At 40.2% G+C, this 15025-nt stretch overlaps 1 protein-coding gene across 10 annotated transcripts in view; it reads right to left on the bottom strand.

Annotated features, from left to right (window-relative positions):
- GRIA4 (glutamate ionotropic receptor AMPA type subunit 4) overlaps window positions 1-15025 on the bottom strand; it is a 251649-nt gene that overhangs the window by 27227 nt on the left and 209397 nt on the right. The gene's annotated exons all lie outside the window — the stretch shown is intronic.

Genomic DNA, 15025 nt, shown 5'->3' with positions numbered 1-15025 from the left:
TTCAGCAGCTTCTAATTTTTCACTCCATTCAACTTGTCCCAGCAGTGGCAGAAATATTGTACCTTCGACTGAGCATTTCACAGCTTTCATCCACAGGAAGACCCAGCCCTAGGCTGAATCACCTATCCCCAGAAGAAATGTTACTGTGACCTCCAAAACCAGTCAGGACTCATTGCTGACTCTCGCTCATGGAAAGTAAAATATCCTGTTGGACTCACTGCAAAATTTAGGTTTTCTGGTTCCTAACCAGCCCCATGTCTCAATGTGCTATATAAATGTATGTTTTATTCAGTGAGTAGCAGCGCAGCTAATACAATAAACCCAAGGTTTTTCTTAATGCAGTATTTTCTTTCTTAATGCAGTATTGAACATATCTGGCATTTTTGGAGACTGGTTCAAATTTGGCAATACTTGAAGAGATTTCACTATCAGACTTCTCCAATTTTTCATTTATGCCAGGCTGAATTTCACCCTTTATGAACATATAATGATAAGATGGGTAAGAGGACCCATTGACCATTTGACATGGTCTTCTCCTGTTATTCTACTCCTTATGCTATGTTGCTGTATTTTCCTCCTTGCAAGCAGCAAGACCTCATGACAGGAACGGATTAGTTTAAGATGTCAGTTTAAGATTAAGAAATGTTAAAAAACCATCAGGAGTCACAATGTAGTGACTTCTACAAGTAAAGATGCTCAACTGAGCATCTCTGCACGCCTTTTTCACAAACTACCTCACTGTTAGCTTAAGATGCTCCATAAGAGGTGATAGAAGTCCTCTATCCTAGCTAATATTTCTGAGGTGTCCTCAGAGAAGAGTCATACAAAAGGAGTTGCATTTAACCACTCTCAGGGTGACAGAGACATAGGTATCTGTGGCAAGAGCCACAATGAGAGAAAAAACCTCCTGCCATCTTCTCAGCAGCTGCAAGTGGAAAAAAAATAAACTTAACTGATATTGCTATTCTCAGGAATTCACCGAGCAGCCAGATTCAGTTGAATTCATAAAAAGAAGCGTGGCCAGAAGGTCGAAGGTGATTCTCCCCCTCTACTCCGCTCTGGTGAGACCCCACCTGCAGTACTGCATCCAGCTTGGAGCCCTCAGCATAGGAAAGACATGGACCTTTTGGAGTGGGTCCAGAGGAGGGCCACAAAAATGATCAGAGGGCTGGAGCACCTCTCCTATGAAGATAGGCTGAGAGAGTTAAGGTTGTTCAGCCTGGAGAAGAGAAGGCTCCGGGGACACCTTATTGAAGCCTTTCAGTACTTAAAGAGGTCTTATAAGAAAGATGGGGACAAACTTTTTAGCAGGGCCTGTTGCAATAGGACAAGGAGTAATGGTTTTAAACTAAAAGAGGGTAGATTCAGACTAGATATAAAGAAGAAATTTTTTACAATGAGAATGGTGAAACACTGGAACAGGTTGCCCAGAGAGGTGGTAGATGCCCCATCCCTGGAAACAGTCAAGGCCAGGTTGGACAGGGCTCTGAGCAACCTGATCTAGTTGAAGATGTCCCCACCCACTGCAGGGGCATTGGACTACATGACCTTAAAAGGTCCCTTCCAACCCAAACTATTCTATCATTCTATGAATGTCTATATTTTTATTTTAGAAACAAACCCACTGTTCTGGGTGCTGTTTCCAATGAGCACCAATCTTTTGTCTGTCTGGTTAGACTTTTCAGCCACCAAGTCCCAGTCTCACTTTTAAGAGAATGAAGCATGAAATGAATGCAAAGCCAACTACCATCAGCATACTGTATGGTACAGAAAGTGCTGTAATACAAGCAGTCTGCTCATCCATTAATTTTTTACTAGTAAGGAAAGCAACTCAACATGCAAAAGCTATAGGGCAAAACTGCAGTTTGCTTCTGAGGGAATTTATTCACTGACATCAATGTCCACAAAGTTATTGACGTAACATGGCCACTATGTCAAAAGCCATTGGCAGCACTCAGAAATCAGGATGGATGCTTGAGTTTTACTGTTGCCAGAAACAGACCACTAATTCATAAGCTCTGCACAGCTGATAACACTGTTATCAGATCTAAACTTAGACTGAGAAGAGGCATGAGAGATTTCTGTAACGCTACATGCTTCTTTGTGACTCCATACTCATGTTTTTCATAAAGAAGCATTGGAAGGAAGGCAATAAATGGAAAGATTCCCGCTAAGAGATGGTTTCTTAATCTTTGGTCTAATTATAATGCAAGCACTTTGAAGTTCATTATTTTAATTAGAAGTGGAGACAGATCAAAAACCAGGGGGTCCATTCCCCAGGTGGGAACTCTAGCTGCAACTGCAATGCAAACAGTAAATAATACTGCATAACCTGAGCCTTAATGAAACGCTGGCTTGTGTTTTGCTTAATGGCAGATCAATACCATACAAATGAAGCATTTACAGTTGTGTCATATAAAGCCTTATTTGGTCAGCAGCCAAAATGGGGATTAGCTGGAAACATTCCTAGGACTTTCTGTCTGAATATTATCACAGAAGTTAATGAGGAAGATCTGATAGGCTGAGACAAAGATAAACGGTGCCAGCAACCAGACGAGATGGTTGGTCCAATAGCCAGTGTGCTGATAATTAAAATGCCCTGAAGCCAGCTGAACATCAGTCCAAGATCAGGTGAAATTATCAGACAAGGGCAATTCAATCCCTCTGGCAAACAGCTATATAATGTTGCCACCATCAGTATGGCCATGTACACAGCAGCAAATCCAAATACATCAGCACTCATACCAGTCAGACCAAGCACAGTCACGTCAATACAGTAATACTCATGCTTGTAATGTTTCAAATACAAGCAGTCAGGCTATAGAGAAAACAAGGTATGGAAATTACTAATAGATCTCCACAGTGGATATGGAGATCCAACTAATGTAATTTCTTTTGTCCTGAACACATGCCCACATGCCATTTTTAATAAAAAAAGCTGGAGGGAGTAGGGTCCACTGGTGACGGAGATTTCTGCTGTTGCTTTCTAAAGGGAACACAGAACAACATGTGGTCATAGACCATAGACTGTTTTAGAAACCATTAGCTGAAGTTACATTTTCCCTGTTGTTTTCCCTCCAAAACAGTTTCTTTGATCAAATACACTGAGAAATCTACCATGAGTTTTGTTCTGAGGCACACACCTCCATGGATTTGAAATAATCATACAAACATCTGAAGTAGGAATGGACTTTAAATATTCACAGCACAATAAACACTACACTATTAGTCTTCACTATCCTTCTGAGGTTGACAGGCAATTGTCATTACCCTCAATTTGCAAAGGTGAAACTGAAGCAAGAAGGTGAACTGACCTCCTCTAAGACTCCCAGGAAATCAGGGGGCAGGATCATAATTAAGCTTATCAGTATGACATGACTTCAGTCAACCACACTTCATTGCTGCTCAGAAATCTTTGGTTTTTTTCAGGCAAGTGTTCATAGAGAATTTATCCTTCTGGCCTCCCAATGGAAATCACTTCCTAGAGATAGACAGAGCTTAAACTTCTGTGCACATTCCCTCAACTCCATCTTTAACCATGAGACACTCCTGATTTTTCTGCATACCCTGCCAAAAGTGAGAGACAGCCAACCTGAGTGGTCTGACTCCCATAACAAAAACTCTTCCACCTTTTGACCCCACTCTTAGGGGCTCCACAGAGGTCCATGCTGTCAGTCACTCAGCAGCTATATAAGGCTGCTTAGGAAGTTAAGGGCTCCCTTTGCCCTTGCAAAGCAGAGATATGAAGCACTGCCACTTATTTCACCGAGTTCAGGTACTCTCACTCTGTTTTGCTTTTCCAGCATGAGAATGGGATTAGGTGAGAACAATCTGATTTACTTTTGATTTACAGAAATCATAACTAAAGCCTAGTGCTCAGGAGCAGCTTTTGTACAAGTTGGGGAGAAGACCTTCTACTATGCAGAAATTGTAAACATCTCTCTCTGTACAGCTCCTACAACTTTCCAAATACTCCTGTAGTTCCAGGAGATCGAATGTCATGGCTGAAGATGTCCTTTTCATATCCATAATTGTCAAAAAAGGATCATAGCATAGTCCAGTCTGGAAGGCACGTCAAGAGGTCTCTGGTCCAACCTCCTGCTCACACAAGCATCAGCTCTGAGGTCAGACCCAGCTGCCCAGGGCTTCATCCAGTCACAGTTTGAAAACTCCCAAGGATGGAGACTGCACAACCTCTCTGGGCAACCAGTGTCACTAACAGAATGTCCTCAGGCAGTCAGAGGAAAAAGTTCCTCCTTACATCCAGTCTGAACTTCTGTTTCAGTTTATGCCTATTGTCTCTTACCTTCCTGCCCTGTACTGCTGTGAAGAGCCCAGCTCCATCTCCTTGAAGAAGTCCCCACAGGCACTGGGGGCTGCTGTTAGGTCCCCCCAAAGACATCTCTGCTCCAAGCTGAAGAAGCCCAGCTGCCCCAGCCGCTCCTCACAGGGCAGGTGCTCCAGATCCAGCTCCATCTTGATCACCTTCCACTGAAAGTGCTTCAATTTATTGATGTTTTTCTTGAATTAGGAGGCCAAAAAAAGGATGCAGTATTCTAGATGTGATCTGAACGTTTGTAATTATTTTATTTGATGCCACAGTATCTTCTCTTGTGGCCTACAAATTGGATGAACTAAAAGCACTCTAATTGGAAACTGCCTTGGATAATTGCCCACTATCTAAAAGAGATGCCAAAAGCAGCAGCCTGCTTATTTAACTGTGCTAGGAAAAATTCCTAAATCCTTAAGAAACTGTGGTGACTTTCTGTTCACTTTCAACTACACTTTCATAGCCTGAGTTTGCATTATTTAAACTCTGCACAACCAGAACTAATTAATTGTCAAATGTTTATGTGGATTTACAGGAAAAAATATCATTAGCAGATATAGAATATAATTAAAATAGTATCATATACTGATTAAAACCTGAGGAGATGGATCTTAGAAAGTGCAGATTATCTGAATGTGGGCTGGTCCCACAGCTTTGCACACAGAAGGACATAATCTTTTTAATTAAAACCAATAAAGAAATGAGAATCAGCCTACATCTTGGCTCTTACTGTTTTGTGATGCAACCAGTAAAAAGCTTTTGTGGAAATCTTCAAATTCAAAATTTTTGTTGAAAATGTAAAAATCTGAAAAATTGCCTAGTAATGCTTACATTTAGGCACCTGAAATTTGGGTGGTTTGACTTATGTAGAAAAAGTCAAGATATTCTGTAGGAAGTAATTTGCAGATCTCCAACCAGGTCTGATGAGTTTTTCTGTAGACTCAGAGTTTTAAGATGCAAAATAGATCTGAACCACACAAATGACACAGCATAAAATGCTATAAAAACAATTTCCACACTGCTGTGTACAAAATCAGGTGCCTACATCCATACCAAGGAAGCCAAAGGTCTCATTCTAAATGTAAAAGCCTCTCTTAAGACAGAGTTGCAAATTTTGGCTGCAATAAACAGAACCATATAAGCAACAGATTAAAATGAGCCTAATGTGTAATTATGTACACAGAAAGCCTCTTCTGGAGGTAACAGACGGGCTGCCAGATGTTGGGGCTGCTCTCACCTGCAGGCCTCGTTCATCCCTGCTGCTAGTAACGGAAGATGCAAGGGATCTGGGTCTTCCTGCACACAGATGCTATTCCTGCCCACGTTGGTGGGGGGAAGAAAAAAAGAAAAAAAAAAACTTGTCTTCTCTGGGTCCTGGAGGCAGATTATTCTTTTTATGTGTTCTTTTAGAGTAGAAAGAAATAACTGAAGTGTAACAATAAAATAGGTCTCTGCATCAAGTCAGGCTTGGACCACTTTCATCCAGTTGACTTTTGGCTTTAAAAAAGTGGAGGGAAAATTGCAGTCAAACTTCTTTGACTACAGAAAACTGCCAAACCTGCCAAAAGCTATTAAAAGAGAGTTTCACTCAACAAAAGAACACACAGCATTGTTCAGCATCATGTGATTTGCTAAAATATATGGTTAAATAGGAGCTAAATCTTTTTTAAGCTTTGATTTAAGCTCTTAGTCACTTAATTGGAATGGGAAGCAGAGGAAGGAAGGCAGAAAATGGGAGCAAGGCTTATAGCTATAAAAATACAGACAAACTTGAGCAAAGGATATCTCGAGACAGTTGAGAAAAAGAGCAGTAGTTTTGGCTCTACTTCCTACCACACACAAGGTAGATCAGTTCAGAGAAATAATTACTGATGGACCACAAGTCACTGCTTTATCATACAATCTTTTAAACTTATATTGTTCAGTGAGATGCACATATGGTCATTTTTATCTGGAACCTGAGCACCTTGGGAACATCTTGCTGATGTTGGGAAACAGCTGCATTTTAGAGATGTTGTGCCAAGACACAGAGTAGCTTAAATTATATATTAAAACTCCTGAATCTTGTTTTGTGCTTTTTTCATTGGCAACATCTTTTCACCTTTCATTCTGGGATGTTCACTCCCTCCATAATGCCTACTCCCATCACACATAGTGTGCCAGTCTAAGACACTGTTCTCAGCTCAAAGAAACCATGAGAAAGAAAATAAACTTTTTTCCCTACTTTTGGTTGGGGATTTCTCACAAAAGCCCAGGCTGCATAAAGACTACATGGCCATTTTGTGTCTCTTGGGAGTCCATCTAGTACTTACTGTCAATTGGAAGTGGGCAGCTTTGCAACTACCACACAGATTAATCACAAACTGTTTTTCAGGTGCTATTTGTTCCTTAAATGTCAGTTCCGCAGAGGGGTATTGTTACGAGCTGCTAAGATGCCTTTCAGTGGCCTGCTCCCTTGCTTTAGTCTACCTACAATTTACCCGGACAATTATTATCTTAGTGGGATAGGTCTTTTACTTGGCGGGAACTGTACCATCAGCTTCAAAGAGTAGCTGGCTTGTGCCCTTAATGAGTACATATTCTGAAGCCTGGTAGTTTCCTGGAAATTGACACCTAAACAGCCAGAGTTGTAATGAAAAGAAAAGAGAGAAATAATAATGAGCTGCATTGTTAAAATATAATGGGCTGCATCTTGCCCTCTGCTGAGCTGCTTTACAAGGGATTGGGGAAGCAGCAGGGAAAAGGGCAGGAGAAATTTATTTCTGAAGTGCCAAGAAGCAGAATTTGTTCCTCTGAGGATCTATAGATTGGAAACAATGATAACCCTTTTGTATCCCACTGGCACACTCTGGGGATTAATGCTTATCAAACCTCGGCAAGTGTCCAGAAAGTCAGTAAGACGTGTGCACAGCAATGGTATCAGTATTTTTGAGACATTCTGGTCTTCACTGATAGTTTTAGGGAAGTTCATTGGTTATACTTAAATATATGCCCCTTTTTACCTGACAGAGAAGTGAACAGCCTGACAAATTTCATTTGGACAGATTTGATATCATGAAGCTCCTATTCTGTTTGCATTTAAGTATTTCTGAAACAGACAAATGAAAAAAGAACTGTGATTTTTTTTTGATGCCTTGATTTCTTCCTGATTGTAGAAAACAAGCCTGTTATAAAACTTGTCCTGGTTCTGACTATCATGGCCTGGCCCAAGCAATAGTTCTATATGACAGCACAGAAATTTCACCTTTAGTAATCACTAAATATCAGAAGGACAAAGCTCTTGTATAAATATCTTGTAAAAAAGGAAAAACAAAGAAAAAAAAAGCCTCATCGTGCTGCTAAACCAATGCTAAATCTGAAGAGACAGAATGATAGTTTCACCTTTTATACTGTTTATATTGCTAATTTAAAAATACCTATTGCCATTGCAATGTTTAGATAAAAAATTACTTTTCTAGGCAATAGTTTTATTGCTGTTTCCATGCTCTGTCCTTTCACTCCTGCTCAGAGCACCTCATTTCACCACTGTTCTCACTAAAATCCTGGGACCTTCCCTGGAGTAAGGAGCAGGATGATATTAGCAGAAAGGTACCAGAATGTGACTGTGCCACCAAAATGGGAGCTGGCCTTCTTGGAAGAGCTCTTCTTGGAAGAGCTTTGCCTTCCAATGGTTGCTTCTAATGTCATTTGTACTGTAGGAAAACGGAAATGGCAACAGAACAAACTCCTGTTACTTTTGCTCTCTCCTCCAGACCACCGAGAGGTTTGCTTAATTATGAATGCCCCCTGAAGTCTGAGGGTGAAAACTTCCTGCAAGTGGCAATGAAGAAATAGGCTCTGTGGGGCAAAGTAGATCAGAGATGGCTTTCTGAATTACTTGAAAGATACACCGATGTGGTTTTTTTGCCAGGACAGAGAAAATGCAGTGAGTGCAACATCATGGACACTAATGAGTTGTTTTCTTCTAAAGATACAAATACCAGAAACTCTCTCAATAACAATGCTCTTCCCTGCAATTTGGTGACTTAAGTCAGGATTATTACAATTTCTTGCCTCTATATGTAAAAATTGCAAGAAAGGGCAAAACTTCAAGTATAAGATTTTGCTTAAATACATTTGCTCGTACATCTTGCAATGGAGCTTATTAGCCATCAACAAATTTTCCTCTTTTTTTATTGCACTTTTTTTGTATGGGGAAGACCCTTAACTTCATTAAAAATTATAAAATTAATCCAATAGGCATCACTGGGGAACAGAGCAAGCTGGGATTCTGATATCTGTTCTCAAGGCTTTATTTTTACTTTTAAAACAGATATTCTGGTTTTAGACAGAAATAATCCAGGTAACTGAAACTAAGTATGCCTCCCAGGCTCAGCTGAAAGAACAACTTGCTAACATTCATTGCCAGGCTCTCTTTTCACTAATCTTCTTTTGACCCCTGACTTTCACATTCTTTGCTAAGCACTGGCCCACTCTCTGCCTTTTTATCTTGTAAATGTTATTTTTAGTTGACAGAAAACCCAACAAGCTCTGAAGGATCTGACCTGCTTGAGAAATATCCAGGCTATAAGCTCTGACACTGAATGGGTAATGGGGTGGTAATTCAAGCCTTGTTATGCCTACAGTGAAGGGAAGAATATTATGCGAAGTCATACAGTATGATCTACACCATCAGTCAAACAGGATAATGTTTACAATATGCATAAAATGTTACAGATCACATTCTAGTTTTCAAATCATTTTATATCACCAAAAGAAATGACCTTGTAAAATCTTGGTAAGTGAAACTCCTGACTAAAATCCTGTTCTTGTAAATATCAACAGACGACCCCATAACTATGCAGGGCTTTTTGTTTTCTCCACTGCCCCTCACTTTAAAAGAATAGAGGTCAAACTCAGTAATTTCACATCACTCATTTTTATCCTCAAACCTCCATTATTCACCAGCTGTCTCTATATCTTCTCTACATCAAACATAAATAACACCTGTTTCTAGCTCCTACAGTGCTTTGCTGAAATGATTGCTTCTGTGGGTAACACACTGATTATGGGCAAGACCAGCCATTCTGGCAGGAGAAGAGAAACACATGAAAAAAATCAAACCTGCTTCCTCTGCATCTCTCCTCACTGTGAAGGTCACTTGCCTTCAGAATGATCTGGGAAGGTCTTTGGATGCCAGTGTTTCCAGCTGGAGGACAGCTAGCCAGCAGAGGAAATACCCGTTCTTCTCTCTGAATTGCCAGAACAATGCTCAAAAGCATATAGGGCACAGACCTCACCATGGTGACCCAAGCATACATTACCTTTGCCTATTTCTGTACCTTTCTAGAAACAGGAACACACCATTGAGTAAACAATACAGCCCAGATGATTAGAAAGACCACAAGCTAGAATCGCTACATCAATGATATTGGTTAAAAACTAAAAAAATCTATGAAGTCCTTTGCAAACTGAACAATATAGGGTACACCGAAGAGTGGTGTACAGAAATGCTTACTTAAGATACAACACAACTTGCACAAGGAAGCTTCACTCATGGGAAAAGTCTATTTTTTGTGAAGATTCATGGATTTCCACAGCACAAACCCTTTGAAAAACACTAGTGGAAGACATCCTCTGGAATAAATAAATTTTGACTCTGTAAGTAATTTGGGTGCTCAGCTCTAACATTTTTTCCTAGTTTTCCTCTTACTTAGAGGGAATCTGTAAATATCATACCCATTTTTTTGTACACACAAATCCAATTTTACAGAAATCATGAGAAACTAGAGAACGCAAGAAGTTTTGGTGGAAAAATTTTTATGTATCCTTATAGATGACTACTGTGTAATGACTCTGATTCTTTTCCCACAGAGCTTGGTGTGAATTATCAGTTCACTGATCTACAAAACCAGGGTAAAAAGAGAACTGGGGTATATATCAGAATAACATATTAAGTTCACAACAAACAGCTTTGACAGTGAATGATGATCTGGGAATTCCTTCCACAATAAGCTCCTTATACTCTGGTCTCTGAAAATATCAAGGACAGAACTTGATAAAAAACTTAATGGTCCCATTGGAAGAAATTATTCTATTAGATTTACCCTTATTTTCCCAAGCTTGTTTCAAGTCAATGAAAAACACGTCCAAAGACAAGAATAGGGAATATCGCATCCTGTGTAAGGTCTGCCAAAATTTTGTAGAAGCCAGCATGCATTACCAACATAAGCTTTCCTTCAACACTACATTTCTAACTAAGGCACCACACTGGATATACCCTTGAAAAGCAAAGGTAACGTTGTCAGCTGTAGTACCATATTGAAACAAAGCAATGAAAGAATGACAATTTTAGAGATTTACCTCAGGAAAACAAGGACTAGATGAAGTCACTGAGATCAAGATGGTAGTCTGTAAAGCCCATGTATGCAAAGACTCCCGTCACAATGGATCTTTACCTTATTCACATAAACTCACATGTTTCGTCAAGAAAAAGTTCCCTCCACCACAGAGCCCTCACTTCTAGGGTAAATCTCTTTCAAGTATTGCACAATTATATAAAACAGGAGAATCCATACAATGTTGACAGGGCACTGCTGGGATGCCTTTTGCACGCCAAGCACTCTCTAGGGCACTCCTCCCTTGCAAGGGATGGAAACTAAAATCCATAGCTTCACTCACGTTGTACTCTGCACTTCACACAAGTTGCTAGAATGATCAGAAAATTACATCTGCATCACCTGCTTCACTGATGCACTTCCCGCATTTCCCACCTCATGTTAATACAAACACAGTAAAGAATGGATAAAGAACTGGCACCTTAATCGGTGTAAAGAGTTAGTTCATGTCACCAGCTGTCACTTTGCAAAGAACCACCAGATATCATCACATGGACCTTTTTGCCTTCCTCTCCAGAACATAAAGAATTCCTCCTAAAGTCAAACCAGAGTTGTTACTTTACTCCATAAAAAGAATAGAGACTTGAATAATGAAATATAGAATCCCAGATTCATATCTATAAATGTTAACCATAATTGCAATAGAGGATAGCTCTGGATTTCATCAGGTTGGTGAACAACCATCGCCAATCTCTAAAATACATCAGCGCATCTATTCACAATGGGTTTTTATTATTTGGCTAGATTTAATTCTGCCTCTCTCGTCTGGCTGGACTCAAAATGTCGCACCAGACACTCATGACCTGAACAGGTTTCACTCATACTGTTGGCTGCAGGACAGGACAGCCAAATGCCCTTAGTTAAAACAGTCACAGAAACAATGACGACAACAACTCATTTTTTAGTCCTACCTGTCATTCGCCTTTGCATCAAACAGCTTCAAGGTACAAAAAGTAGAAAAAGCTTTTAGTGTACCTTTAAGACAATATTGCCCCTACTTCCTTCCTCATTACCTCTTAGAGTGGAGAACTTGTTCATGTTCATCACTATTCAAACTTGTTTATGATACCTACATGTCTAAAACAGAAAAACAGAGGCATGCAAGCCACAGGATTTGCATAGTACAAGATCTCCAGGTGTTGCCCTCTAGAAACACAGATTACTGCAAGTGGCAAGGCAGACGAGCCAGGGGTGATCCACAATGGCCAGAAGACTGGCCATGAGAAGGTCTTCTAATGACAACACATTTACGAAGGCAGGCCTTGCTAAGCAGACAAGTAGCACTCTCTTAACCATCTTTGAAAACACCACCTTTGAAGAAAAAAACTCATTAATTCACACCAATTACTACACAGCAGTTTTGGAAGGATACCTACCGTGGTAGGAGGAGGAAACAGTAAGGACAGCTGGGTAGTGCCATGAGAGAAACTCAATCTTTGTTGTGATAAGAGCCTTTGCCCTCAATCCCATGTTCCTTCTTGAATATGTCAGTCTTTTACAACATTATATAGAAATGAATACCACTGAAAAGGAAGGAAGGAAGGAGACACACATGATGTGTAACATGGTACTGCCCGGTGGGCATAAAAGAAACACACATCAGGCATTTCCCATTCTCCTCCATCCAGTGATATGCATGAATCCTAATACTGCACCAGCACTGAGAATATATCATGCCAATTAGCCAATAGGTACTGGTTGAACACTGCAGGAGTGTAGCATGGAACCCAATAAGGAAGAGTTTCAAATTAAAATCCACTACCCTGCTCATGTGTAGGGTCATGAGCAACAGAGAGACCAGTCCATGGATCGCTCTGACAGGTGGATTTCATCTGCATGAGTGAAGTGATGGCTATGCGCTCTGTAATGAACATGAGCCTGGTGATGTGATGGCAGGGAACCATCGCTAGTCCTATGCTACAAGAAGAAGTCTGATTTAGATTACTCCACTTTCTGTCAGTGTTAGAAGTGTGAAAATATATGGTCTGGTTCTCCATACACTCACATCAATTTTATGCAGCTGTTACTACATTTCAGTGAAAAAACTCCTGATTTATAATCATTGTAAGTAGGAGGAGGACTAAGACTAAAATATCTCTAGTGAAATAGGTGTTCAAAGAGTTTAGTGAATAATTTGATATGAATAATTCATTTGAAAAAATTGATATTTTTCCCTAGTCCTGAACAGCCCAAGAATAGAGTGTGAGTGTTTAACATTTATATGCTACTTGCAATTATTTGTGAACTACATCAAGTAATTTGTGGTCTACACATAACTCAAATAGGAAATTAGGATTATTAAATAAAAAATACAATTTACAACTCCCATAGCAAATTATGTCTTTTGACTAATTTATGTAATGAGCTTAGCTAGTCTGCCCTTCATGGATTTCAAACTGCATGTTCGATATTTGCAATTATCTGTGCAGGAAGCAGTTACGTAAGTCATCTGATCAGTAACAGAAACACTACCATGTGGGATGCAGTCAAAACAGCAAAACCAGCATATTCTACAATTTCAAACAATTCAGAAAATACTGAAGCATGCAGCTAAAATTTACAGCTGAGTCTTTTCTGTTCAAAAGCACAGGGCTAGGAAGCTTTTCCCCTCTTCAGTAAGCACTACTGTCTATAGACATACAAGGAAGAGGTGGTATGAATGTGAGGTATTGCTTGTTCTTTATTTTTGTCCAGAACATTAAGTGTGTTGCTTAATGTTTTTAATAGGTAAGCAGCACTGATGTGTTGCCTGAGGTTTGTCACTGGGGCTGGAGAGGGAATGGGGTGCAGCAGGAGAACAAGCAGCTCAGCACATCTGAAAGAAAGGCTCGGGAAAGGTATGGACATGGACAGCCAGTCGAGACAGCTTGAAAGAAGATTTGGTCCAATTTTCAGTTTGGGTAGGATTTCCCCTATTCCCCGTTTTGAAACATGATTGAAGGTAAGATCTGAAAAACTAAATGATTTGATCACATCACCCTAATGATAGTTGCCCACCCCCAGTTAGAGTAAACTGGGGCCTCGCTGAAACATATGGGAGCTTGGTCTTTAGCTGGCATGGAACCAGGATTTCACTCTTGATCCTTACAATCATGGTTGTGCTCTTTCTCTTTGTTCTTATTAAACTGACTTGCTAGGCCCTCTTCCTTCTGACTGCTTTATGTCTCATCCCCATTACTTGTATCTAGCCAACTGAACAAACCTGAAATAAGCCCGAATTTGACACAAACTAACTTCCACTGGCTACTAGTGCTCATTATAATAGGCTGTCTCTTATTGTTAGTGTTGGATATTCTGCAGAAAAAAGTGAGAGGGATTAAAGAGCACCATAAAGCATGCTTAGAGCAAACAGCGCACTGCTGGGATATACATGACAGCAGCTAAAGTGACTCCTAAAAAGTTTGCCCTAGCTTTGGCACAGTAAAGCATGACTGTGTCAGCAATGGGCATTTCCTTACTATGGGAAAGCAGTTCCACTAAACTGCAGTGCTGTCTGCCACTTCTAGGTTGTCTGAAACACTGAGAAGGAGATAGCAATCTATTAGAAACTTAGAATAAAAAATAAGTGCTTTGAAAATATACCCAGATAATAGATCAGCCTCTCCTATTATCAATTGCCTTCTACCTTTAAGAACCCCATGAGTTCTGGATATGTTTTTCTTTATAAGTAATATTTTTACTGTTGCCATTTTCCCTCTCTCACCTCCTTACTATTTTATTCAGCTGTGAAGGTGGCAGTTTTTAAATCTGACAGGTACTGAATGTTAAGGACCAAAAATTCATATTCAATCACTGAAATAACTGGCCTGATTTTCCCCTGCAAATACAAATCTTCTTTTGCTGCGGATGGAAATAAATCTGATGATACTCCTATTCCCATCCGTGTAATACAGTTAAGACTATTGAGGTTTGTGGTATTATGTGCAGGTTAAATGGGTGAGTTAAGAGTGAGTCTTGTTACCTGCACAGTGGTAATGATGTCTCCTCTGCGGTCACTGATGTAGACAGGTACCTCCCTAGTTATTTCCTGCACAGAACTATGGCTCCATCTGCACTTGCAAGTCCTCCCTTCAACTCACTTCATCCCCTTTGTGAATCTACTTCATCAGAGCCTGCTGTAATCCCTTATCATGCTCACAAATTTGAGAAGTGGGATGCTGGTTGCTCCGCGGGCCATTCCCTCTCCCCCACCCACACGCATCCTGTCGCTGTAAGACTCCACAGGCCACACTCCCTCAGTCTGCTACCTGCTCTTTTGCTTTGAAGAAAACTGGCAAGTCTCCCAGAGGAAAAAGGCAAGTTTTGTTTGCCTTAAACA

Source organism: Harpia harpyja, chromosome 17 (genome assembly GCF_026419915.1).
Source record: "Harpia harpyja isolate bHarHar1 chromosome 17, bHarHar1 primary haplotype, whole genome shotgun sequence".
Taxonomy (NCBI): domain Eukaryota; kingdom Metazoa; phylum Chordata; class Aves; order Accipitriformes; family Accipitridae; genus Harpia; species Harpia harpyja.
This window is presented reverse-complemented; position numbering and strand designations above follow the sequence as displayed.